Genomic DNA, 26,859 nt, shown 5'->3' on the forward strand with positions numbered 1-26,859 from the left:
GCCTCCACGGTCCACGGTGACCCCTCCTGTTGTGCTGGCCACACACTGCTGACTAACTTCGAGCCTCCAGCTGTGGCCTGGAGCCTTCTGGCCAGGGCCCTGTCCTGTTTTTTGAGGGCTATGGGAAAGCTCCCACCTCTCAGTAACATTGGAGGAAAAAGGTTTTCCTTCGCATTCCCACCAGTTTCAGACCGCCAGTCCCAGTGAAGCCTATGCCATGCTTGAGGATGCAGATGCAAAGTGCTGAGCTGTAATGCTGGTGGAGGCCTGGCCTCCACGCTGTCCCACCCATCTGCCTCCCACCCATCTTTAACCAGTGCCTTACGCTTTGCATAGTGGTGAAACATCAGATCTCCAGCTCAGCCTGAGCTAAGAGCAGAACGTGAAACTACATTTTATGAACAGATAGCACATTTTTTGGAATGGGTACTTGAAATGTTTTGGATCAAGATTCACTACATGACCATTTCTAGATGAATCATTTCTTCTATTTATCATCTGATTTCCTGGAAGAAAAGGAAATATATTTTAAAAAGAAATGTAAAGGGAAGAGTGACTCCAGTATTTCTTTGTGGTCACTGCATCCAGCCGCTGCTTCCTGGCTCACTGTGACCCAGGATGAGCCCAGCCTGCTCCCTCACCTGAGACACAGCCCAGCCTGCACCCTCACCCGCGACCTTCTGACACAGCCCTGGCCTGCCAGCCCAGGCCTCCTACACCCCAGATCTTTTGATGAGGTAGGAGGTTCCCTGCCTCTGTCTGTCTGTCTCTCTCAAAGGGATGTCTGGGCATAGTGAGCAATGGGAAGAGAACACAGCATACGGATGGGGTAGGAGAGGTAGAGGTCACGTCAGCTCACATCTAGTGCCTTACAAACAGGAACCAAGGAGGAGAAACGGGTCTTGTTTCCATGAAGAAGAGAGGGGCAGGAAGGGATAAGCAGCAATAGGATGTGGGGTTGATGGTGACCAGGGACATGGACAGCCAAGGAGAAGCCGGGACCAGCCTGAGTTGTGCACACAGCCCAGACCTCCCAAGTGGTGCAGGTCCAGCCACTTCTGGGCCTGGATGGGGCAGGGCAGGGGTGGGAGAGTGTAGTGGACAGGAGAACGGAGAGAAAAGGATTTGGGGAGGGTGTTAGAAAAGAAGCCACAGGTGTGTCCTTTAGTCCTGGCCCAGGATGTGGCCAGAAGCCAGCTTTCCTAGCAGAGGCTGTTAGGACTGAAGGACATCACTCCCCTGAGGGCAGTCGTCCCCACCACCAATCAGGCATTCATTTGTTTATTGAATGTGGTGGATGCAGGCCCTCCCCAGCGGATGTCTGGGCAGCTGGGAGACAGTGTGTTTAGTGCCTGAAGCCGGCAGAGGCGGCCACACAGACTTCGGCCTTCACCAGTATGTCCACCCCTCGTGAGATCATCCACCTGAGCTGTTTGCTGTCCTCACAGCCAGATTGGAATGGACAGCCTAGCAGTGGGAGACAACACCCAGCACACACACAGAAGAAGAGCCTGCTCCTGGCAGCCTGGGAGAGGGAAGAAGACGTCCCATTCACACACCGAGGTCAGAACAGCACAGAGAGAGGGCACTGGAAAGACCCTGAAGCCAGGTGTGGACGTGTGTGTGGCACAGGCTGTGCAGGCCTCTGCCAGGTGCATGTCCACCTCCAGACACATACACACGTGTGGGCTAAGTTTACAAACATCACTGTTTATGATCAAAAGCAAAATGAGACCTTGAGCCTGGTTTGTTTTAAGCTGATTATCCTCAAAATTCAAAGTTTAGAAAGCCTGACTCGGGGTGGGAGCACTTTGCTTTAGTTAGAATTCTGCAGTGAAGTTAAAAGGCTATTATGACTTTGATGGTCCTACCAGGCATGCTGCCTTCCTTAGCCCTCTAATCGTAAGGATGTAGTAAAGTAGGTAGAACAATCTAGAGAAACAATTAGAATCATTAATGGTTATGTCTAGGATTACTTGCAAACATGGAAGAAAAGGACCGGTTTGGTCACGTGGTGGTTACCTCCTCAGTCTTGGAGACGTGGGTACCCAGCCTGCTGAGGCTTGTATGTGAGCACTTTGGCTGCTTTTTGTTGAGATGGCAGGCCCTTTGGGGTTTGGGGGTTTTGCAAACGTTTATAATTAAACACAAGCCACTTGAAAAAAATGTCAGTCGTACTGCCAGGCATTTTTCTGCTTAGTTTTCAAAGCATGGAAATTTTAAGGCAAATTTGATCCATATGTTTGGTGAACTTAACTTGGAATCATTGGGTGACTCTCTCAAAAATTATTCAGCCCAGAAGAGGCTTTGTTTCTGAAGACCACAGCAGTGACTCTCCCTCACCACACGCACCCTATACCTGTGGCGAACTTGCTGGCAGGGTGCAGGTGGGGCTGGGCCTCGGACTCCCAGACGTAGTCAGGCTCCAAGGACTGTCAGCACTTGAATTTCTGAACATGGAAGTAAGACCGTGAGGAGAACTGGAGAAACACTTGACGATCTAGAGAAGTAGCAAGGGTCACATGGCGTGAGGAGAGCTGTGGGAAATCTGGGAGAGGCCACTGAACTGAAGCCTTCTTTGCCCTGTGCATACTGACGCGTGGGGTCACCGTGTGCCTGCTGCGTGGTTTGTGTGAGGTCACCGTGTGCCTGCTGCGTGGTTTGTGTGAGGTCACTGTGTGCCTACTGTGTGGTGTGCATACTGACATGTGGGGTCACTGTGTGCCTACCCTGTGGTTTGTGTGGGGTCATGGTATGCCTACTGCCTACTGACGTGTGATCAACTGGGGACTGTCAAGTTGTTGTTGTGTCAGAGTGCTGGGGAGGGAGGTCAGGGGTGTACCCTAAGCTAGAGACAAAGGGGTGGGTCATGAAAATAGCCTTTTGAGAAGATGGTGCCTGTGGCAGAGGAAAGCTCAGTGAAATCATAAGGCAGTGTGGGGCTTGAAGGAACATCGAGCCAAGAGATGCCTTCATCACACAGCACCGGGAGGGTCCAGAAGAGGCAATGGACCACATATGGCTCCCGAGAAGGTGGGAAGGGCCTGGCGCGGGAGCAGCCCAGTCCTGCTCCCGGCTGCCTGGTTCTGGTGGGAGAAGCTTGCCATGAGACCCATTAAGAAGGAAGAAGGAGATGGTGGAGCAGGTGTGGTTTGCTGGGGTGGCTGGGAGTACATTTGGGCTTTGTGAAGCCTGCTTGTGGAGTGCTGACCCCAGCTGCCATCTTCTCTCCACAAGTGCCGGGTTGCTTGTGTGTAGGTGAGGGAGCAAAAAGAGAAAAGTCAGGGAGAACACTTACTCAGAACATTGGGAAGAGGGAAAGGACCTCAGTTTCATGTGGGGTGATGATGCAAAGCACAAAACCTAAGGAGGCAACAGTGGATGCTTTCTGTATGCATGGGCAGGACCCTGCCCAGTTGTTGGACTGGACAGTAGCCTGGGGTGAGCCTGTGCCCAGCCGTCAAACTGGACACTAGCCTGGAGTGATCCCTGTGCCCAGCTGTCAAATCAGACAGTAGCCTACGGTGAGCCCCGTGTCCAGTCATCAGACTGGACAGTAGCCTGGGGTGGCCCAATGTCTCTCATTGGATCAGACAGTAGCCAGAGGTGGCCCAGTGTTTCTCATTGGATCAGACAGTAGCCAGGGGTGGCCCAGTGTCTCTCATTGGATCAGACAGTAGCCAGGGGTAGCCCAGTGTCTCTCATTGGATTAGACAGTAGCCTGAGGTAGCCCAGTGTCTCTCATTGGATCAGACAGTAGCCAGGGGTAGCCCAGTGACTACCATTGGATCAGACAGTAGCCAGGGGTGGCCCAGTGTCTCTCATTGGATCAGACAGTAGCCTGGAGTGGCCCAGTGTCTCTCATTGGATCAGACAGTAGGGGTGGCCCAGTGTTTCTCATTGGATCAGACAGTAGTCTAGGGTGGTCCAGTGACTACCATTGGATCAGACAGTAGCCTGGGGTGGCCCAGTGACTACCATTGGATCAGACAGTAGCCAGGGGTGGCCCAGTGTCTCTCATTGGATCAGACAGTAGCCTGGGGTGGCCCAGTGTCTCTCATTGGATCAGACAGTAGCCTGGGGTAGCCCAGTGTCTCTCATTGGATCAGACAGTAGCCTGGGGTGGCCCAGTGTCTCTCATTGGATCAGACAGTAGCCTGGGGTGGTCCAGTGTCTCTCATTGGATCAGACAGTAGCCTGGGGTGGCCCAGTGTCTCTCATTGGATCAGACAGTAGCCTGGGGTGGCCCAGTGTCTCTCATTGGATCAGACAGTAGCCTGGGGTGGCCCAGTGACTAGCCATTGGATGGAACAGTAGCCTGGGGTGGCCCAGTGTCTCTCATTGGATCAGACAGTAGCCTGGGGTGGGCCCAGTGACTACCGTTGGATCAGACAGTAGTCTAGGGTGGCTCAATGACTAGCCATTGGATCAGACAGTAGCCTGGGGTGGCTCAATGACTAGCATTGATGGGACACCAGACTGGGTGCTGCTGTGCAGTATTAGTGGACCAGGGCACTGAAGTCCACAGACTGAATAGGAGTCAAGTAGGTGACCTTCCATACTGCATCCCCTGAGAAGGGAGATTTCTGCCTACGGTTCCGACCTTGAGACCCAAGACTGCAGCCTCAACCCTTCCCTGGACTCTAGCCTGCCCTGAGGATGTCAGACTTGCCATGTTCACAGCCTCATGAGGAAGCGTCCTGAAGCCAATCTCTCCGCCCCCCCCCCACCCCGACTCTATGTAGCTGGTCAGTAGCAAGCTCATCAGAAGCCAAAGGCACTGGGGCCTTCCCATCAGCCAGGAGAGCATGGCGGCCATTCCCCACAGTGGAATGCCTTGTGCATGGCCGCACAAGGGAGGCTCTGACCAGCAGACACCGTGAGCAGACAGGACATGGAAGGGATTCTCATCCTGTGGAGTTGCCAGAGCTACAGCTGAGAGGAAGGTGGTGGTGAACACAGAGTTGGACAAGGATATGAAGAGGTCACAGAGACAGTAGTAAGCAGAGCCTCAGCTGTGGAGACTGTAGGACAAGCTTCTTTATGGCTACACTGTACAAGGGGCGGGGGTTCTGTCCACAGAAGGGGGACTGTGTCAGAGGAGAGTGACAGAGGGGCCACAGACAAGTGACTGCGACCAGGGTCACGTGGGTGGAGTGCCACGCGGGAGGCAGTGTCATGTGTGGGTCACACATGAGGCGTGTCACGGGATACGTGGATTATGAAACAGCAGGTAGAGAAATGCCTGAAGTGTGTCCCTTCATAGGTCTCCAGTTAGTTTTGAAAGGCGTGGGGGAGGCTGACAGAATCAGCAGGTCCCAAGTGGCAGTGGCAGTTTTAGTGGGCCACGAGGATTGCCTGCATGGGCTTTGGAAAGACAGCGTGAGGTGATGAGTGTGCCTACATTGAGCTCTTAGTATTTGCTGTGACAGTGTTTGCTCGGTAAAGGCTACTTAGTGAAAGATAGAAATGATAACAAAGCAGCTTCAACACCAATCAAAATTGGCCTCATAATTCCAAAATGTGGATCTTCAAGTGGTCCAAGGTTTACGTGTGCGTATATCTCTACTTTTTTTTATCAAGAAGGAGCTGACAGCTGGGACAATATGGAAGGATCGTCGTTACCTGTTCTGTCTGCCTTGGAATGCGGGCTGTGCTTAGAGCAAAAACTTAAGTAAAATTAACTGTTCAAAGTTTTCATCAGCAGAAACCCAAATCATTCCTTTCTCCAGAGTGGAAAGCATTCTCTGACTTGGAGAGAACGCACAGCGTGCAGAAGCAGAGCGTGTGCAGGTTCCGAGGCGGGGTGTCATGGCCTGCCCTGCTCACCTCCTGCCTCTGGGCGTTAGGCGTGGTTGTTTGCGCCAGGCTGAAGAACTCACATCCTCTGATGGGACATTCTTTACGCAACCTGAATAAATCATTTCCCTTAAAATGGCATCCATTTGATGGAGATAGGCTGAGTTTGGGAGCATTTTATGCACCAGGGCATGATCTCTGCAGAGGAGTACACTCCTCTTTTCAATTCCTCTGCCCACTCTGCCCTCAGCCAACTGCTCTTGACTCCTCAGAACTCTGCAGGTGTATGGTTGTGTGCAAACAGGTGTGCATACATGTATATGTGTGCGCACACATGCATATGTGTGCATGGGTGTATGCCAGCATGCATGAACAGACATGTTGCATGTGTGCATGGTGTGCATATGTGTGACTAAAGTATGGCACTGCACATGGCAGTCTGCAATGTACCAGGTGGGTGACGCTCTGTGGACACACACCACGCGTGGCCCTGTGTGGGGCTGGCGGGGCTACACGTGGTAGTCTGAGATGTACCCAGCGGGTGAGGCGCTGTGCACACCACACGTGGCCCTGTGTGGGGCTGGCGGGGCTGCAGAATGGGCTGTCAGGTTTTCCCTGTGAGACCGCATTGAGTCCATTTTTGTGCTGCCTGATTTCTCATTATTTTCTCATCATACAACCCCAATTGCCTGTGTTGTTATGAAACTTTATCTTAGCAGTCATCACCCCTTTTCAGCCAGCTACTGAGAAGCTGCATCAAGGCCTTTGTCTCTTCCTGTCCCTTGTAATTTATACTGGTGGTGTGTCACACCACCTGACTGTGGGAGAGTCACAGGAAGGACATGAGACTCTCCCGGCCCCAGCTGGTCCAGAGTGTAGCACAGTAAGCACAGGGGTAAAGCTTTCCACCCAAGAGGTGAGGTAAATCACAGGACCGTAAGATACAGAACTGGAAAAATTAGTTTTCCCTCATACCACCCGGAAAACATTCTCAATGCTTAGATTGTTCATTTTTATTATAAGTAACAGCATTGTATGTTCTAACTTAAAATATATTTCATTAAAAGATAGTTATTTTATTCCTGTATATTCTATGCACTATATATTCCACTTATATATGCACACAGAGCAGTCAATTGCAACACGAGAGGCACACGTCTGTGCTGACCCTCTTCACTTAAAATTATATGGTCTTCTCGTAATTAGTGATACACAATATAGACAAATTAGCCCTTAGAGTTTATATGAGTGCTCACAAATATCTGCAAAGTTTAAAGTTGCCTAATGAATCAAATGAGATTATAATTCAAAGAATATTTGGTAATAACCTTACTCTGGAAAGTAGCACGCCTGTTCATTCCCTGGCCACTGCGTCTTCTCACTTAACACTACTTTTGTGACGTTTACTGCCCCTGTTAAATATGACATGAATACTGATGGTGACACTGCATCTTTCTGTCACAGGTGATCAGGAAGTCCGTGGGTGCTGTGGAGGAGCTGCTGGGATCCTGGGCAGACACTAATGAAGAGAGTAAGTCAGTCTGACAGCTGATTATGGAGAAAAGATGATCAGTGCAGGTTCCGGAATGCTTGTGTGAACACTGGTTACTGAGCAGGGTGCTGGGAAGTTTACAAGACAGCTTAACTGTGAATGATTTTATTAGTTAAATTCCAGTGTGGTAAGAGATTGTTCTATGCCATACAGAATTTATTGAGAAATACTTTTAATTTTATTGAAGCATATCTTAAGTTTATTCAGATGCATTTTATGTCCCAGCATGCAGAACATCATGGTCAGTGTTATGTGTATTCTTATGAGGAAAGTGTACTGGGTTTTCACTGGGAGAGCTCTTTTAGAATGTTAATTAGGTCAAGTTCATTCTTACTGTTGTTCAGTTTATTATTTTTCAGCACATTTTCTATCTGATTTATCCTTTTTTTATTGTGAAAATACTGTACAGAGGGGTTACAATTACATGAGCAAGGTAATGAATACATTTCTTATCAAGCATTGTAGCCTCCTCCTTTGTTTCCCCTTCCCATCCCCTCCTGCCCACCCCATCAAAGTTGTAAAGTTCGTTTTTTGACATAATGTCTTGTACATCTCATTGTTGCAATGGGTCCACTTGTATCCCTATTTAAACCATTTGTTTTTGCCCTTCCCCTCACAAATTATACAAACATCAAATGCAGTGAAAGCAGGAGTTATACTGTGGGGGAGGAACATACAAAGCAACAAAGAAATCATCTTATAAATATGTTAGAAACAATAGCAAGAAAGAAAAACCATTTGAATCCTTATCTTGGGGTTCATTTTGCCTAACGTCAACTTATCTGACCTTTTCTGCTTGACTCAGACATATACTAGTTATTGCACATAAGGGAAACCATGGGACCTATGTTTCTTGGGCCTGGCTTACTTCACTTAATGTAAATTATTCCAAGTCTTTCCATTTCTTAACAAATGGGGCAATGTCATTCTTTCTGATGGAGGCATAGAATTCCATTACCTTTACTAAAAGAGTGGTATTGGAAATTTAATTTACTTTTGTGAAACTGTCTAATTTTCCCTGTAGCCCAACCCATTGTACTTTGAACATTGTGAAGCTCTTCATTAGCGTTGAAATGTTTCTATTTATCCCAGTAGAACTTCCTGTCTTGGCTCAGCATTCCTTACCATATGCTCATCTGGTAGCACTGCTGTATATTTTCCTGTTCTCCTACTTTGTTGCCTGGCTTTGTACATGATGTTTCTCTGTCTTTTGTGGAAGCAGGTATTTTTCTTATGGCTCCCTGAGTGTTTTACTACTATAGAAACTGCCCCACGGATTGCCACGTAGAACATTAGTTTATCATACTCTGATTAGAGTCACCTTCGTAAGATTTTTGTGTGAGCAGTATTGGGACGAACTCCCAGCCCACACCTTATGTTTGACCTTGTAACAGAAGGCACACGCGTGTGCAGCATCTCCAGGGCGGCTGTGGACTGGTCCTGGCAGTGCGTCTCTCTCTCTTTCCTGTGTCATGTAGTCGTGTCTCTGCACAGAAGGCACACGCGTGTGCAGCGTCTCCAGGGCGGCTGTGGACTGGTCCTGGCAGTGTGTCTCTCTCCTGTGTCATGTAGTCGTGTCTCTGGACAGAAGGCACACGCGTGTGCAGCGTCTCCAGGGCGGCTGTGGACTGGTCCTGGCAGTGCGTCTCTCTCCTGTGTCATGTAGTGTCTGTGGACATGCCTGCAGTGCCTTTGGCACGGGAGGAGAACCCTTGCTCATTCCTCTTACTGCAATGGCTTTAACATCACATCCACTGTTTCATTGTTTTCCAGGAGAGGAAATTTCAGGAAACTGAGTCTGACACAAGGAGGGGAGGGAGACTTACCTTTGGACATTTGTGCGGCTTGGTTAATTGCGTTGGTTTTAACAGCGGCAGTGGAGTCAGGTGTGAAGGCGCTCAGAGAGGACTGCTGATGAACTTGCGCGTGCACACATCCCTGAATGCGGCCCAGAAGTGTCACAAGGTGATGAGCCGGGGAGGCGATCCGGGGAGCCCACAGGGCCTTGGAGTTCCTATGAGTAAGGCTGAGAGCCCCAGGTCTCAGGACTTAGACTGCTGTGCACAGCAACCTGTGCGGAGGGTGCATTCCCAGCCTGCTGCGTGGAGGGACCTGCTCCAGGGCCCTGGCGTCAACATGCTGTGCGCACCCTCCAGCCTCTCCCGCAGCACGCTCCTCTCCAAGATGCTTCATCAACTTGCACAAACTGACTTTGGTTTGTTTCTTTTGCATCATGATTAAGCTGGAAAGCAGCGTCTCCTAAGACTGTGTTTCTTGAATCAGTCCCATGTCACTCTGGGTTTAGAGAGGCCTGGCCTCCACACAACACGGTCATCACAGCCTGCTGCCTGGTGCTCCCTCCATCTTCTCCTCTCATTTTGAACATGAATTTTGGTTGAATCTGTGTCAAAATTCAGAAACTTGGCCCTGGTTAATCTTGCTGCTACTGCAAAGCATCTAATGACAACCAGATGAATGGAGAGCCTAGTCCAGACTTGGAAACAACCAGACCTTGGTCTACCGCGGGCTGAGGTCAGGAGTGGGTTCAGGGGCGGGGGGGCGGGGGGAGGCTGTGGGTGCCACCACAGGATGACCAGAGGCTGCCTAGCCAGCTGAGGGCAGCTGGAGGTAATGAGAGAGATCCAGAAAAGCAGAGGGCAGCTTGCAGTCTGCTGTCTCAAAGGACCAAAGCAGCAGCAGCAGCAGCAGAATAAAGCCAGTCAAAGTTTAATACTTTAAAGGGAATTGGCTTCTCCATAAGAATCCAAGTGGAAACCAAGCAGAACTGACTAAGCCAGTGCTCTTCCAAATGGCCATCTTTCAACTCAGGAAAGTGTCACCCCAAATAACAGAGAGCCTGACGACAAATACAAACCATGGCTAGTCTTGACCCCAGAGAGCTGCTTTCTGAGTTAAGCACTGGAATGGGGTGAAGGCAGGGTGGTGTGTTCCTGCCTCCTGTCCAGCGAGGGACTGGGGCAAGCACAGAGCCAGCTCTGGGCAGAGCATTTCACTCACTCCTCGATTCCCTGTGAAGGTGAGACTTCATTATTTTAAATAACGTACACATAATAGACACAGAGAAATCCAGAGAGAAGCTGAGAGAGGAAGAGAGTGAAAACAAGCAGGATGGAGCTAGGGCTAATGTAATTTAAGTCATTCTGTCATGCTTTCTGTTTATTATTTTAATTATCTTTAAATAGTTGTATAAGAGTTGCCATCAGAGCAGCTGATGAATGCAGTGCACCTTGATCCTTTTCATCCCTTTCAATATTCTTTTTTTTTTCCGGTCGGCCGTGCGTCTTGAACTCTGGGCCTGGGCGCTGTCCCTGAGCTCTTCAGCTCAAGGCAAGCCCTCTGCCTCTTGAGCCACAGCACTACTTCCAATTTTCTAGTGGTTTCTATTGGAGATCAGAGTCTCATGGACTTTTCTGCCTGGGCTGGCTTTGAACCACGATCCTCAGGTCTCAGTCTCCTGAGTAGCTAGGATGACAGGCGTGAGCCACTGGCGCTGGGCTCTTTCAACTCTTACCCATCCTTCCCAGCCAGCACTTTCCCTCACCTTTCTTCATTTTGTAGGATATACACTGGATTCTTGTCTGCATTCTCCTCCCCTTCTTTTCCTTTCTCCACCCCTCACCCTGTGGCCCTTCCCATCTCTTTCAAGTACTTGTCACTGGAGTTTATTTTGTTTGCCTTTAATTTTGCCTCTCTAAGGAGTCACACTGAGTTCTACCCTGAATCTACAGTTCTTCAGTCAATATGTTTGTATACACTTTCACACTTGCACACCACTCAACATATTTTCACACTGTTCTTTAAGGAGAAGCTGATCTTGCGTCTGAGCCGTTCTGGGCAGAGAGAAGGTGGGTGTGAGGAGCCCAGTGCTTCCCTCTCTAAGGCTCTGTCCTGTCTCTTCACTCCCAGGACCTCACCACAGCCCCGCCCTCTCCAGCTTGCTCCTTGTCAGAGGATAGTTTTGTGGTCTCTTTGTGTGGGTTGTGGTGGGACAAACTGATACACAACTCTCTTCAGCCATGCTTATGTTGTACATAAAATCTATTTTTTGTTTGTTTGTTTGTTTTTGTGCCAATCCTAGGGCTTGAACTCCGGGCCTGAGTGCTGTCCCTAAGATTTTGTGCTTAGTACTAGTTCTCTACCACTTGAGCTATAGCTACACTCCTGGTAGTTAATTGGAGATAAGAGTCTCACAGACTTTCCTATCCTTTCTAGCTTTGAACCATGATCATCCTCAGATCTCAGTCTCCTAAGTAGCTAGGATTACAGGTGTGAGCCACCAGCGCTCAGCCTAAATTCTATATGTAATCTTTGCATTCTCCATAGCGTAAATAAAGTCATCTCCTTGATTCTGTCTTTACACCAGGGGACACAACCCTATACAGAACCCAAATGTTGGCTGGTCCTTCAATGAAGCGATACCTTATCTACATTTAAGAGAGACACCAGCACCATAAGGCCTTTGCACTGTTACTCATCTGCAAACAGATGTTGCTTTTCAGGACAGCTTTTTCTCACATGGATGGGGTCTGGCTGGTCCCTGTGTGGGTCTGTGATTGGATTTACTCCAGTTCAGTGGTTAGCTACTTCACTTATTTTATTGGAATAGTTATGAGAAAAAGGTATTTAAACATTTGACAATAATAAGAATATGTGTATGTGTCTGTCTGTCTAAATAACTGACATATGGAGGAGTCACTCTGGGGAAAGTCATGTAGAGATGTGTGGTAGAAGGAAAAAGATCAGTTCCATTAGGGTGAGGTCATTTTTATCTCTCACCACACTGGATGCTAAGTACAGGGAACAGCAAAAGGCCAGTTTTGCCATATGACTGTAGTTTTGTACATTTATAGAAATCTCTGTTTAATTCTTAGAAACTTAACTGTGCATCAGCCTAGCCTAGCATAACCTATAATCCCATACATGTATTCCACAATTATAGTTTGTGTCTGACTCTAATTTCCCTGAACTTGTAGAGTTTTGCCTCTTAGCTCAGGGTGAATGTGGGAAGAACATTGCAGTTTTCCTCTGTGTTCCAGCGAAGCCTTTGGCTCTTTGTGTGTCATGTAAAGGGTTGTAATTATGGTCTCCAATAGGATGGACCAAAATGGTCTCATGCTCATGGCCTTTAATGCTTCCGCCCAAGGAACCAAAATCACCACGTCTTTATTCCGCCACACTGGCTTCCTAAGCCTGCTTAACTTATTAAACTTATTTTATGTAAAATTGAGTTATTTTAAATGAAGCCCACATCCAGAACACAATAGTAGTGATGGTAGTCATAATAGTAATGATACAGTCGTAGACACATCTCTGTTGAGACCAGGAATCAGCAGTGTGTGTGAGGATGGTATCCAAGTGGGGTGACCTTACCACTGGTCACCCAGGTTGGGGTGCTTCTGACAGTGCCCTGACGCTGCTCTCAATAACCCACTGCGCCACAGACGTGAACCTGAACCACTGCGGGGCCCGGGACAGGCACTAAATCTAAGTACAAATATGAGATTTACGCGTTTGGCTTCTTCCTTACATACTGTTCATATTTCCCCACCAAATAAGGTCCCTGTGGCCATATTCTCAGCCAGCCTGGCCAGGGGCAGCAGGGAACGGTGAGCGTTGGCATGGGAGTGTAGAGTACTGACTGGCACGTGGAGGTTGAGCTAGGCTTTGAGAAAGGCCTGAAGCGAGTGTGGGCTGAGGAGGATGCTAATCTAGCAAGCGTCACAGCACACACCATTCCTATCAGAGGTCAGTGGCGGGGGGAGGGGGGGGTCAGCTGGGTGCAGGCCTTGCTACGCAGGAGGCCGAGATCTGAGGATTGGTTTGAAGCCAGCAGAGGCAGGAAAGCTCTTGAGACTCTTATTTCCAATTAAGCACTCCAAAACCAGTAGTGAAGCTGTGGCTGAAGTGGTAAGAGTGCTAGCTTTGAGCAAAAAGCCTTCAGGAATAGTGCCCGGAACCTGAATTCAAGCCCCAGGATACACACATGCACACACACAGATCAGGGATCCATAATGTTTAGGTTCCATTTGCATGAGAAGCAAAGAAGAAATGATCAGCAAGAGGTTTTGACACAGACCCTACAGAAACAAAGTCCTGGTGGATTTTCTGCACTAATGAAGCAAACTGGACAAAGAATATGTAAAGGACTTTAAGAGAATGTGGAAAATGTCATGGTCAGCAGGGCACGCTGGTGGCTCACACCTGTAATCCCAACTGCTTAGGAAGCCGAGATCTGAGGATCAAGGTTCAAAGCCAGCCTGGGCAGGAAAGTCTGTGAGACTCTTATCTCCAATTAACTGCTCAAAAAAAATTCGAAGTGGAGCTGTGACTTAAGTGGCAGGCTTCTGGAAATCCTCAAATGGAGAATCTGTGATTTTGTGAAAAATTTCCAGACATTTAACAAAGAACCAGATGGGTTTGTTAAGATCTAATGAAGGAAGTGGCGCTGTAGCTCAAGTGGTAGAGCGCTCACCTTGAGCTGAAGAGCTAAGGGACAACGCCCAGGCCCAGAGTTCAAGCCCCACGACCGACCAAAAAAAAAAAAAAATATCTTAAGATCTAATGAAGATCAAACAAGAATTCATTATATCAGATGAAATGAACTCATACAATTAGGGATTTCAATGACTTTTCATTTTAAAATATTTCTGGTCCTTTACTTGAATGACTTTGCTTTCTATATTTAAGAAAACCTCTTAAGATTTCTACAACATATAGTGATGTAGTAAAATATACTTTTGTAGGCAAAGGTAGAAGATAGACCTTTTCCTCCAAAATTCAAAACAATACTCAAGTATGTTTATCTTTTTGGCACTGTGGTTATGAACACAACTTCAACAAGAATCTTTTCTCCTTGCAAAAGATGTGAATTGGAGACCTGGAACTAAGCAGGGACTGGCTGGGTTCTGGGGTCCCCAGCGTTACAGGGGGAACAGAGGTGGACCCGTCTGAGCAAGCCCATGGGCCTGGAGAGATCAGGCCCTGCAGGCAGCCTCAAGTAGGCTGTGGCCCAGTTCCTCCTCATCCTGAGGCTGCTGAGATCACTATTTGACAAGTCAGATTTCTTGCTTCACTTACAGAAACACTCAGGCCGAAGCGCTAAAACTAAAATCACTCTACAAATTGCTTTGCTTTATCTTTCCTAATAGTTGGCATGGCTGTGGAGAGAAAAGTAGGTTTCCAAATACCCTAGAATGTATGTTATTTGATTGTAGCTCTGGTTGCATTTTTTTTCAAGGTTTCTGTTTATCTACCTGTGGTCCCAATTAGGGATGCCAAATTCGCATTTCCAATCCATTTTTTTTCCATGGAATTCCTGGCAAAGGAACTGTTTTTCCCTAAAGCCCCACAAACCCAACTGATATTAAGTTCAGGGCAAACGTTGTACCTGGTGTGTGTGCCCACACAAAGTTTGCCTCACCGGCTAATGTCAGAACCAGAAGCAGGGCAAGAGGCCAGCACCAGAGCAAGACTCAGCACCACACAGCCCTGGCTGCTGGTCCTTCCTCCTGTCTGGCCACCACAGGCCTGGCCTGCTTGTCCTTGCTGTTGTCTGTCTTCTTCATGCTGGCGGTGAGGGCGTAGCGACAGTTTCACATCATGAGTATGAGTGTCTGTGTTGCAGATTCGAGGATTCACCACACAACACTGTTCAATCATTGTTGTGCAATGTGCTTTTCCCTGTACAGAAAGCTCATGTGGTCAGTTCCCATGCCACACAGATGCGGCCTCCTGCCTCCGGGGTGGACCAGGCCTCTGGGCTGCTCCAGGAGCCTACAGGCGAGTGTGGGCACTCTCTATGGTGTTTGTATCACCAGCACCTGATTAGACATTTCTTAGGACTCACCTTGTCATTAAGTGCCCCAGAACTGTCATTTCTTGCTGGTTTGGCTGTAAGACAAAGCTGCTGTTTCTGGGATAGCACAAATGAAACATTTGGAAAGTCTCAAAAATCAAAAAGTGTCTACGAAGAAATGACAGTTTATTCTAGGGAGGGAACTGAGGATTACAAGCCAGGGACACACCTGGGCCACGCAGATCTTCCTGGTGACCTGTGGTCTGGGCCCGCTCTCCCGTGTCTCCGGTGTTCTCTTGGGTGGGGTGAAGCTGCTACCAGTAAGGGCAGGTCATCGTGTCACTGGCAGGACGGTAGAATTTTAGAATTATTAGTGTGTTTTCCATGCTTTTATTCCATGATGGTTGTGTGGCTCAGGAGTGTATTTTGGCTGTGAGCTCAGTCTTTCATGCTAGTGATCCTAAAAGAGCATCATAATACACATTTGCTCTTCAAACCTTACACAATACAGAAATGTAAGGAAACAGTGCTGGGAATGGGAAAAATACTGAAGAGGCTAAAATATGACAGTGAGGAGGAGGAGGGTGCTGGCAGGACGGCATTTTGAGTGGCTCCCGTTTTGTTGGCGTTAGGGAGCTGCCGGGCTGCGGGTGGAGGGCAGGCGCTGCAGTTGGTGTCACTGGTGATACAGGATTTAGCGTTAGGGAGCTGCCGGGCTGCGGGTGGAGGGCAGGCGCTGCAGTTGGTGTCAGTGGTGATATAGGATTTAGCATTAGGGAGCTGCCGGGCTGCGGGTGGAGGGCAGGCGTTGCAGTTGGTGTCACTGGTGATATAGGATTTAGCAGTTCACAATTTTAAAAGTTGAAGAAACATCTTGGAACGGTCTGGGTATTTGTGGAGGCTCCCAAAGGCAGGTGTGGAGTGGTTTGTGAAGTCGGAGTAGAGGCCGTGAGGCAGTCCAGCAGTGAGGCCTTGCTGACTGACGTGCCTCGTGACAGGGCCCCGGCCCCGGAGGAGCCCTGGTCCCCTGCCTGCCGTGCGCACAGCATGGGTGTGGACACGGCACTTCTGACACTCGCCAAGCTTGCTGGCTTCTGGGACTCACCGTGTTCTAGGTCTGCTGGAGAACTGGCCGGCCGATCCTGTGAAGGACCGTGGTGGGAGAGGCATGCCCCTCTGGGAAGCGGCTTTGGGCCACATTTGGTGTTCCAGTTCCCCGATCCTCTGTGGCAGTCGGAGGGTGTGATTCTGAGAAGCTGCCTCTCACATACCCACACTCCGAGCCCCTAGGGGATCTGCTCACAAACAGCTGGTCCACGGGAACCTGGTCCTGGCAGGCCCCAGAGGTGGCTCAGCCTCTCCTCACGGACGCTCAGGCCCTCTGCACGTCAGCTGGCACCGTGCCCACGCCCAAGGAAGGGGCGGCAAGCCGGCACACCCCTCCCAAGCCTGGGCTGCAGCGCACAGCCTGGGGGGTAGGCACAGGGGACGGGGTGCTTCTGTGTACCAGGGAGAGGTGGTAAAGGTAGTGCTGGGCCCGGGACCCTGCCGCAACGTGCTCACAGCGGTTCCCACGGGCACGGGTCAGAGTGGGGATGTCTTTCCGTTGGTGAGAACTTCAGAATCATACCACTCTTGATGTGCAAGGTTACAATGATTGAATTACATGGTAGGCGGGGGCTAGAATTTGAGGACACACTCAGGGAGACGAGATCTCCCTCCCGCTTTGTTCACAGATGGTCAGAATCTCCTGTTTAGCTGGTGCCCTGTGGCTCTGGTTTCGGGAAGTCACCTGTGCGGTCCGCATATCCTGTCGCCAGCCCCTCTCATGGCTCTGGTCATCACACAGGAAAGCGCCGGCGGCGGGAGCCAATGTCCCTGTGCGGGGCACAGCTCAGCGGTCTCTTAGAACTCAAGCAGATGAAAGTTACAAAACCAGGAAATAATGATCAGTTATGGCACTTGTAATTAGCAACAGTCTGTTCACTTCCATATGCGTCACCTTTGTGTGTGAAGCAGCCCAGCTGGGGGAGGGGGTGGTTGAATTGCAAGTCACTGCACAGAGCCACTCTCCAGTGTGTTTCCAGTGCTCTAGCAGCAGATTCTGGGTCCTGAGCACAGCCTGAGCCCCTCAGGGCCTGGTCCTGCCTGGCCCTGCCTGGCCCTGTTGGACTTGCTACTTACTTTTGACCGATGCTCCTGCTGGACACTCAAGGGACACGTCCTGTCTCCTGCACACCTCCATGCCCTCCGCGGCCTGCAGGGGGTGTGTCCCTGGGCCAGCGCCTCTTGTGTAGTTCTTCCCAGTGTCGTGGTGGTTATAGTATTGCTCTTTATAGTCTCTAAAAACTTACTATCTTTACGTAGTTGTACAGAGAGGTGCTATTTAACAAAGCATCTTTATTTCTTTGTTTCTTTTTTTAAATCAGTCATGGGGCTTAAACTCAGGGCCTAGGTACTGTCCCTGAGCTCTTTTGCTCAAGACTAGCACTTTGAGCCACAGCTCCACTTCCATTTTTCTGGTGGTTAATTGGAGATACGAGTCTCACGGACTTTTCTGCCTAGGCTCACTTTGAACTGTGATCCTCCAATCTCAGCCTCCTGAGTAACTAGGATTGCAGTCTTGAGCCACGGCACCTGGCTTACTGCATCTTAACTCTTTGGAAGAGTGCAGTGCAGATTTTCTCTCCCTCAGTGCTTCTGTGACTTGGCCATCTGGGTGGGGGAGTGCGTGCGCACTTTTGGGCGATGGCCGGCTGAATGGAGACAGCACACAGTGGCCACCACTGGCCTTGGTCTCTGTGTCTGTGCCGTGGCCAGAGCTCGGTCTATTTGGAAGGCTGAGTGTGCCACACTGGCAGTACCTCATTCTCCCCTTTGACTGGAGTGACCTTGCTCAGCAGAGGTGGGGTCTCTCCCTGTCTCTAGAGGCATTCCAGCACCCACACGCAGCCAGCGAAATGCATGAAGATATTTACATCTTCTTGTGTAGCTGCATCAGAGAATCTTGAAGTGCATGAGAAGACTGGCCTCTGTAGATCTCAGTTAACCTGACTCCCCCTCCCGCTGTGTAGAACCATCACTTAAGAATGGAAATATTAGGAACTTTGTGGAAAACAGACATGTTTGTTGTTGCTGCTGTTCATGAAGGGCTGTGGCTGCCTGGTGGAGGTGAAGTTGTCTTCTGTGTTTGTGAGCTAGGCTCCAGCCTGTGTGGGCACGCCTCCTCACACCTGCCGGTGTGCCTGCCCACCTCATTCACCTGGCGCTGGGCGGTGGCAGCGGGGGAGCGGGAGGAGATGGCTTCTGTTTGATAACCGGCCTTCCCACGCACTGGGCCAGCTCGATGTGCTCTCCTCTTCTAGCCCCGACACAGGGCGGCTCTTCCAACATAGCTCAGAGCAGTAGAAAATTTCAAGAAAAGAGAGCTTCCTGTCAGTCAGCCCTGAGGAGACTGATTTTAATGTCTTCTTTGTTCTGATGCATAATTAAGACAAGAATTTCCAGTCACTGCTTTTAAGGACTTGCCATTTTCTCCCTAGTTTGCCTCATTCTGCATCAGTAGGAAAGCCGTGCGCTCCAGTCCTTTCTGCATAGCGGAGGGGCTCTCTCTGGTCCTCTCCTGCTTGTTCCCCTCACTCCAGGCTGCTGGGCTTCACAGACCCCGAGCGCTGTGTCTTCTGTATGTAACATGCATGTGACATGCATGTAACATGAATGAATGGTTTTACTTAGGACTTCTCACCCTTACAGTGGTGTAACTATGTCTTCACATGGCCATTCTCTTCTTCATGCTCAGTAAAAAATCCGTAAATAATGCCTTATCACAGATTGGACTCTGTGTGGGATGGTTTTGCCCCTTGCAGTGAATGTGAATGCTCTGAGCTGCGAAGGGCTCTGAGCAGACTGGCTTTCCTACAACGTCTGCTAAGCTAGGTGTGGTAAGAGCAGTTTACTCTCTGACAGTTTCTAGTTAACAGTGGGTTGTCCGATGCTGAACCATCATCAGTAGAAGCACTGGGGAGGGCACCAGGTTCCCCACTGAGCCTCAGCCAGGAACCTCAAGTCCCTGCTGAAGCAGCATAACCCAAGTTTGTTCACACACAAGGCAGCTAGGTGCTTTTCTGGGCACCACAAAAGCATGGTGCATTTGGGGTTCACTGGGTGAGCCTGCACCTGTGGGCTCCCTTCTAGCTCACGCAACATTCCTGCTGTCCCAGGGCTTAGAACACAGGTAAAGATGTGGGTTCTATTTAAAAGTCTCCTAAAAACTTGTTCATGTAAAGGTGATGTACAGAGGGGTTACACTTACATGAGGATGTAGACGCTATGTGTGCGCTATACTCTACTTAAAGACATAATCTTTTCCAGTGCCCCTGCTAGGCAAAGGGCATCAACATCATTATTTTTATTTATTTTTTTTTGGGGGGGGAAGAGGTCCGGTCATGGGCCTGAACTCTGGGCCTGGGCGCTGTCCCTCAGCTCTTCAGCTCAAGGCTAGTGCTCTACCACTTGAGCCACAGCGCCACTTCCAGCTTTTTTTCCCTGCTTACGTGGTGCTGAGGAATTGAACCAGGGCCTCAGGCATGCAAGGCAAGCGCTCTACCACTGAGCCACCTTCCCAGCAACATCATTATTTTTAACATAGGTTTTCAAAAGATCACTAATCTAGAAAATGTTTATCAAGGTTCATTGTATTCATACACTACTTTGTTGAGTGGCAACTCCTTTGTACAACTGCTTAAACATAAAAGTAAAATAGACCTACAAGTGTTACAATGCTTTAAGCTATCCAGCCACAGGAGCTCACTGAAACCTTCTTTTCAGATTGCTCTTGGCTTGGCTGCCTGGCTTTCTCGGGCTTCCAACAGGGTCTCTCTCTATCCCTCAAGCTGCACTGACTGCATCTTTTAAGTGACTTTGATTGAGATCTTTGGGCCAACAGCCATTGTTTGATGGAAAACATTATTGTGTCTTATGTTTCCCAATACCAGAAGTGGAAAATCTTCCTTTTTGCATATACAGATGGTACATACACAGAGACCATGCCCTTCTCCCAGGCTTCCTGATTTCATGGCCCCCCGGTATGGGGGCATGTGCAGCACCACGCACCACCCACTGCCAGCTGTCAGAACCAGGCGTTGCCAGCACCCCCCTTGGTCTGCGGTATTTCCTCGGCCTGTCTCTGGTGGAGATGCACATAGAGAACCTGGAACCAGGAATGAATGCTGGGGCCAAGAGGGGAGAAGATGAACTGTACAAACAGGAACTTCTGAGATCGGTGTTCAGTAGTTGAGCGGACTGAGCTCGTGATTCCTCTGTTTTCATCGCCTGGATGATAGAGGCGGGAACGCAACATTCTTTCTCACCGAGGTGGTCACTGGGTCTGTGGGCACACTGGTTGGCTCCCTGCCCCGGGCAGGATGCAGAGGTGAGGGCTGTGGCAGGGCCCAGGCTCGGAGGACGCATCTGGGAACTGAGGAGTGACCGCTGCAGCAAGGGCTTTGCCCTTCTCTAAGGAGTGGCCACGTGGCCCTGCCAATGGCTGCTTGGTGGAACTGTAGCAGGCCCGGCGTGTCTTCTCCTGGGAGCATCCAGTCTCTGCGGGGGTATCCATGTGGCAGCCCACGTTCTGGGGGCCACAAGCAGGGTGAGAAGTCTGTCCGGTTTGGAGCCAGTGTAGGTGGAGAAGGACAGGTTCCTGGGCGTGGGGCCGGGTCTGCCCGAGTAGGGTGTGGCTCCTGGAGGGCAAAGCACAGATCTCTTGTGAGAAACCCCAGAGCAGAGAGGCAGGTTCTCCGTGGAGGAAAATGAGCACATGAGCATACCCACTGCACCAGACGCACACACCACGTTCTCCCTGAACTCACTCACCAGGGCCTGATCACAGAGCCGGAGGACCGTGGAGGAGGTCTGAGTTAATCCAAGGAGGTAGGCTGCTGCAGTCCCTGGGCACTGGAGTCCTCTGTGTGTCGGGGGAGGGGAGAAGGCAGTGCAAAGGCCAGGGGCCCCGTGTCCTTCACCACAGGAAATGCCCTTCACCCCTGGACATGGCCTTTTTATCTGAAAACAGTTCCTCTTTACGAATTTCTAGATGGCCCCATTTGGAGTACAGATGCTCATATTTGTAGATCTACTTGCATGCTCTCTATTTTACTGTTAAATGTTTGGCCTATTCTATTAGAGAATTTTTTTAAATTATGAGATTCCACATCATGTGCTCCAATTGAAGGAAAAAAATCAAACATGATTGGGAGCACATGCTAGTTTTTTCTTTTGTCATGATTTATGTAACATTTTAAAAATTAGAGATTCAGTAGAATTTTATTATTCCAGTAGTGAATTTAGAGTAATTCCTTTGTGTCACTTAAGAATTTAGGGTGAGTAAATTTCATGTGTTTCTATGATGCAAAAATTCTTTTATTGCACTTAAGGGAATTTTATATTAGTAGGATTCCTTTACTAAAGCCAAGGGTCTTGTTTATCATTCTTTTAGCATCATAAAATAGGTTTATATTTGAAAGATTGTGCTGCAAATTCCGTCTTCTCGGTTGTCCTCCAAGCGCCCGCCCCCGCCTCCCCCTCAGCAGTCCCCTGAGGGGGTGCAAAGCCCAGGGGCAGCAGCCAGGACTGCCCTGGTGGACAGAGCTGGGGCCATGACAAGGACTCTGAGTCTCTCCAGATGCTCACTGGCAGCGGCTCTGTGGTGCCAAGTCCTCAGATACCAGCATGAGGGCAGAGTGGGCCTCCTGGGTCTGGGTATGTTACTTAGAAAATGGTTTCAGGCCTTTCTTCTTTTCAGCCATGGTCATGCTCCTGAAGGCTCTGCTAAGGAGAGTGCTGGGGTCCAGGCCAGGGTGGCTGCGGGCTCCAGGGGTCAGAGCTCCCTGCTGCCACCCCCGTGCTTGGGAAGAGAGCAAGCGGCCAAATGGTTTTCATCCAAGTGACGCCGTCATGGGCCTTTGCACAGATTATATGTGTTTTCTAAGAAATGATACCACGGTTTGGTCTCACATAGTTTGATTTTTGTTAACAATCTTGATGTTGAAGATAAAAACTCCATCTTCCCTTTATTCAGTAACGAAAAAGGGTACAGCCCAAGATATGCCTGGACAGCCCAAACATATTCCGATGAATGCCATATTTGCGTGCATTCTGTAAGTCTCTGCAGGAGCCATGTGTGTTTGACTCGGGTCGGATCTGTTGTTAATAGCTTAGCCTTTTGCCTGTTTGGCTGTGGGATCTGCACTGTCGTCCCGTGACACAGACGGAGACTTCCCAAATGCAGCATCCCACCCTCCTGGGACTTACATGGATGGAGAGTCATCTCTGTGGATGGCTTAATTTTAAAGAGAACTTTTCATAGAAACGGGTGCCCTGTGCATGCATGCATGTGCCCGTCTTTACATGTCTGTCCACACACAATGTGGCGCGGACTCCCGTCGGCTGGACCGGCCGGGCGGGCCGCTTCTCTTACGTATTTCTTGAAGTGAGGATAGAGGCAGCTCCTGGGACCCACTCCCCACAGCACACCCAGCACAGGGGCAGTGAGTCCCTCTCCTGCTGCAGGCTCCGGGGTGTCACCGACCCTCAGCACCTTCCCTCAGCTTCTTCCCTACTTCCTTAGAAATGGAGATGAAATTCATGTAGCAAAGTATTCCTAGCTCTAAAGTGAGAAGTTCATGGGTAGTTTGTACATTCACATGCTGTGCAACCATTGCTCCTGCCCAGTTACAGACTGCCTGCGCTGAGCAGATAGGACTTGTGTTCTGGACTTCATAGAATGCAGTTGTATCATGGACCAGGTGTCCTTCTGTGTCTGGACTCTTCGCTTGGTGTGAGGTCTGTAGGGAGCCGAGGCGAGACTCCGCCCACTCCCTTGCAGTTTTGAGGATTACCACTCCAGACGGTGCTTGGCGGGACGCCTGGGCTGTGCGCGTGCGCGAGCCCGGTAGTGTCCCCAGCCAATCCCATGACACCTGGTGACGGTAAAAGGCAGGCGACCAACAATAGAAAAGACCCGTGTTCGAATTCCCTATATAAGCGGCTGTATTTCGGGTGTACGCTCTCTCGCGCCCAAGCTCTCCTACAACTAAAAGGCTCTCCAATAAAGCGTGATCTGAGAAGACTCCTGGAGTGGTGGTCGTTTTTCCTCGCTGGTCGAGTAGGCGGTCACTACAACTGGTGCCGAAACCCGGGAACGAACCTGGGACGGGACCCGCGCGAGAGGCCGAATTGGAGCCAGAACTCAACACGCGGAGAGGAGACGTTGGTAAACATCCCCCGGTATGCTGTTCACTGTAGATTTAGATATTTATTGGTTGCTTGCATTGCTTCTTCCCTTGTGGCTTGTCTTTTTGATGGTGCACACTTGCCTCGAGGAGGGAGGGTTTGATTTAATCCAGGAAGGACGCAAAGTACTAACGCAGCAACAGGATAGTCTATCAGAGTCAGTATACAGTAATGGGGAGGAAAAGAGGCCTAAAAGAAAAAGGGAAAAAAGACAGAAGGATCCTAAAGAATTGAAGCGAGAGGGGCTGCAGCCCTCACAAAAGGAGAAGGGTTTCAGAGAGGAGGGGGTCTCAAGGAGATTCCCGCGCCCTTCTTTAAAAGCAAACCGGTTCTCAGCCCTACATGTGGAAGGGCGGGACCAAGAATATAGTAATCTTGTGAGTGACTCAGAGGAAGAAATGTTAGAGGAGGAGGGAGAGCAGCTCGATCCAGCTGATAGTGAAGACTTAGAAGAGGCTGCGGCGGAACACGTGGCAGACAGATATGGAGGGTGGCGCCCCCTAGGGGTGGGAGTACCGCAGCAGCCAGGGAGAGGAAACGGAGCTGCCCCTCACCCGTCGGCCCCCCCGCTGTGCCCGCCGGCAGGGAAGAGTCACTTTATAAAAGGCAGCACCTGGTCGCCGTTAGCGGCCGCCTTTCCAGTTTTTGAAAATCCCATTACTAATGAGAGAATTCTTGAGCCGGTTTCCTACTTCCAGCTTAAGGATTTAGTTGAGGCAGTCCGGACTTATGGAGTGACGGCCAATTATACCACTGCCTTGCTTCAAAGGCTAACTATTAATGCTATGATTCTGTGGGAGCAAAAACTGTTCAATATTTTCCTGAATTAGTGGCTAAACAGGCAATTTTGATCTGAGAAAAAATAAAAATAAAAATGAAAATAAATAAAAATAAAAATTAAAAATTAAAAAAAAAAAAAGGCAATTTTGGGTATAAAGTGTTGTTTAATGCATTTTGCAAAAATTCCAGATAAATTAATTATTCCATACACCCGTGAGCAAGTTGAAATTTTAGCAGCCACAATGGATATGTGGGCAATTCTTGTTTGCTCATTTCCAAATGTAATTGATAATCATTATCCTAAGCATCCTCTGCTTGCCATAGTTAACAAAAATTTAGTGTATTTTCCTGTTGTCACTTCAAAGGAGCCCTTGGCTGATACTCTAACCATCTTTACGGATGGATCAAAATCTGGACAAGGTGCCTTTTTTGTTCAAGGACACAAACAGCCGGTAGTCTTTAATTTTCGGCCGAATGTCCCACAGGCTGTTGAATGTTTAATTGTGCTTGAAGTTTTTAAAAGATTTGATCAACCTTTTAACTTATTTTCTGATTCATTATATGTTGTAAATGCCGTTGCTTCTCTTGAAGTTGCTGCTTCAATTAAGCAGGCCAGTACAATTTCTAATGTTTTGTTACAGATTCAATCCCTTATCTTAAACAGAAAACATCCTTTTTATATTGGACATATTCGTGCCCACTCTATGTTGCCGGGCCCGATGGCAAAGTGTAATGATTTGGTGGACCAGGCAACTCGGGCTATGACTCTGGTCGCTGCTGATCCTGTAGAATTGGCAAAAGACTTTCATAGATTGTATCATGTACCTGCTAATACCCTTAGGAAAAGATATAATTTGTCCAGGCATGTGGCAAGAGATATTGTTAAAGCCTGTAAATCTTGTGTTACCTTTCTTCATCCTCCCCATGTGGGGGTAAACCCCAGGGGGTTGAGACCAAATGCCCTATGGCAAATGGATGTTACTCATCTGACGGAATTTGGTAAGTTGAAATATTTACATGTGTCTGTGGACACCTTTTCCGGTGTCATTCATGCCACACCTTTGGCAGGAGAAAAGGTGTCTCACGTCAGAATACACTGCTTAGAAGCTTGGGCAGCTTGGGGAAAGCCCCTTAGACTCAAGACGGATAATGGCCCTGCTTATACTTCCCATGGTTTTCGCGCCTTTTGCGCACAAATGCAGGTTGCCCACACCACCGGATTGCCCTACAATCCTCAAGGACAAGGTATAGTGGAAAGAGCTAATAGAAGCATAAAAGAAATGCTTCAAAAACAAAAAGGGGGAGTTGCTGAGTCCGCGTCCCCCAGGGAAAGACTTTCTCTTGCGCTCTTTACCCTTAATTTTTTAATTCTAAATGACAACGATCAGTCTGCCGCAGATCGGCATATGACAAGAGACTCCATGGATACTAAAGACATGGTTATGTGGAAGGATGTTATTAATAATAAATGGTATGGACCGGATCCGGTAATAACGAGATCCAGGGGAGCTGTTTGTGTTTTTCCACAGAGTCAAGAAGTACCTCACTGGGTGCCAACGAGACTGACCAGGCCGGTGGAGACTGCAGCAGAACCCGCTCTTGAAGATGCAGCTGATCTTCTTGCTGTTAGCAACAGTGCTAATAGCAATCCCTGTGATAGCTAAACCAATGATGCTGTGGGCTGTTACAATTTACTGACTGGATTGCCTCTGTGGTGTCCTTTGTCAAAGAGCGGGTGGGAGTCGGAATGTTTTTAGCCTGCTGCTTGGGAGGATGCGTGGTCTGCCTATGGTTGGTCTGTCGCCTTCGAGCCCAAACCAGAAGGGACAAGGTTGTTATCTTGCAAGCATTAGCCGCTTTGGAGAGTGGATCCTCACCCCAGATTTGGCTGTCGGCCCTGAGAGGCAGTTAAGCCTTACCATCCTGCATAGCCTTAGCACCCCGAGGGATCAGGGGATCCCATTGCACCGGGACAGGTATGCAATTTGCAATTTGGGACAGGGTGCAAGGCAAGTGCACTGCACTTGAGGAGATGGTTCTCATCTCCTCAAGAAGAGCATGCTGGGTTGCAAGTGGGTTGATGCCCAAGATCCCACCTCTGCAAAAAAGGCATCGGACGGGCCTGGTCATCACTGGGGAAGGCGCCCCTCAGGCGAAGGCCAGTGCAAGGTCCTCTCATTAATGTCTTAGACAGAGGCCCAACCTCTACTCTTACCTGTTGCCATAAAACAAAGAAGGGGGAACTGTAGGGAGCCGAGGCGAGACTCCGCCCACTCCCTTGCAGTTTTGAGGATTACCACTCCAGACGGTGCTTGGCGGGACGCCTGGGCTGTGCGCGTGCGCGAGCCCGGTAGTGTCCCCAGCCAATCCCATGACACCTGGTGACGGTAAAAGGCAGGCGACCAACAATAGAAAAGACCCGTGTTCGAATTCCCTATATAAGCGGCTGTATTTCGGGTGTACGCTCTCTCGCGCCCAAGCTCTCCTACAACTAAAAGGCTCTCCAATAAAGCGTGATCTGAGAAGACTCCTGGAGTGGTGGTCGTTTTTCCTCGCTGGTCGAGTAGGCGGTCACTACAAGGTCTCCACGGTCCTCTGCTTTGCAGCATCTGTCAGCCCT

General features: G+C 49.3%; 1 protein-coding gene across 1 annotated transcript in view; it reads left to right on the forward strand.

Moving 5' to 3' along the window:
- Positions 1–26,859, forward strand: part of Thbs2 (thrombospondin 2) — a 151,332-nt gene that overhangs the window by 60,044 nt on the left and 64,429 nt on the right. Inside the window, exon 2 of the mRNA XM_070010308.1 lies at positions 7,264–7,330. The gene's annotated coding sequence lies outside the window, so the exon portion shown is untranslated. The remainder of the gene's footprint in view (positions 1–7,263; positions 7,331–26,859) is intronic.

The sequence above is a fragment of the Dipodomys merriami genome, unplaced genomic scaffold (assembly GCF_024711535.1).
Source record: "Dipodomys merriami isolate MVZ:Mamm:240054 unplaced genomic scaffold, mDipMer1.0.p SCAF_8, whole genome shotgun sequence".
NCBI classification, from domain to species: Eukaryota; Metazoa; Chordata; class Mammalia; order Rodentia; family Heteromyidae; genus Dipodomys; species Dipodomys merriami.